The sequence below is a fragment of the Bos javanicus genome, chromosome 6, assembly GCF_032452875.1.
Source record: "Bos javanicus breed banteng chromosome 6, ARS-OSU_banteng_1.0, whole genome shotgun sequence".
NCBI classification, from domain to species: Eukaryota; Metazoa; Chordata; class Mammalia; order Artiodactyla; family Bovidae; genus Bos; species Bos javanicus.
Window position 1 is genome coordinate 91997049 of NC_083873.1, and position 1204 is coordinate 91998252.

A 1204-nucleotide genomic window follows, 5' to 3' on the forward strand; every position below is an offset into this window, starting at 1 on the left:
GGCTGAAAATTCCAAGCTTCTGATTGTGGCTTGATCTTTCTGGTGACCAGGCCCCGTGCAGGAGCCCACCCAGGGCCACCTGACTAGAACAAAAGACACTGCTGTTACCCAGGAAATTCCAAGGGATTTAGGAACATCTTTCAACAAAAGATGCTCCTCCCAGTGCTCTTGCTGCTGCTGCTAAGTCGCTTCAGTCGTGTCCGACTCTGTGCTACCCCATAGACGGCAGCCCACCAGGCCCCGCCGTCCCTGGGATTTTCCAGGCAAGAGTACTGGAGAGGGGTGCTCTTATCACTTAGCAAATGTCAATGGTTTTAGAAGCTCTGTGCCAGGAACCACAGACAGAAACTAAATATATATTTTTCTAACATCTCACAGGTTGAAGATGAAAAGAGATAATGCATGTAGAGTGCTTTGTCTACGACCTAGCATACAGAGGGTAGGGGATGTAGCTCAGTGGTAGAGCACATGCTTTGCATGTATGAGGTCCCGGGTTCAATCCCCGGCATCTCCACATTTTTGGGCTTCCCTCGTGACTCGGCTGGTAAAGAATCTGCCTGCAATGAGGGATACCTGGGTTCAATTCCTGGGTTGGAAAGATCCCCTGGAGAAGGGAAAGGCTACCCACTCCAGTTTTCTGGCCTGGAATATTCCACAGTCCATGTGGTCACAAAGAGTTGGACACGACTAAGCAACTTTCGCTTTGAAGCTTCCCTTGTAGCTTAGTCAGTAAAGCATCTGCCCGCAATGCGGGAGACTTGAGTTCAGTTCCTGGGTCAGGAAGTTCCCCTGGAGAAGGAAATGGCAACTCACGCCAGTATTCCTGCCTGGAGAATTCCATGGACAGAGGAGCCTGGCAGGCTACAGTTCATGGATTTGCAAGAGCCGGACATGACTTACTTAGCACTATCTTTCTTTCTTACTGGCATGTAAAAACTGCTGCATAAATGTTAACTCATTATTTTAAGATGCTGTTAGCAGTGGAAAATGAATTCAGTGAGGGGATGGAAAGAGTTATGAAGCTAAAGACTAAGAGGTTAAGAATCAACCAAGACACTTTAGGTTTAAGAAGGAAAAATAATTTATGTTTTTCAATAATTTGTGAATCCAGTTTCTATTCACTGCAATAGCTAGAGCACCAATTCACAGAATGTAGTCTGGGGACATCTGAGAATCCCCCAAAACTTTTGAGGAAGTCACGGAC

The 1204-nt window shown here is 46.6% G+C and overlaps 1 non-coding gene across 1 annotated transcript; it reads left to right on the forward strand.

Annotated features, from left to right (window-relative positions):
- The first annotated feature begins 442 nt into the window (after window positions 1-442).
- TRNAA-UGC (transfer RNA alanine (anticodon UGC)) lies at window positions 443-514 on the forward strand. Its single transcript has one exon. It is a non-coding gene; the product is annotated as a tRNA-Ala (tRNA).
- The last annotated feature ends 690 nt before the right edge of the window (window positions 515-1204 follow it).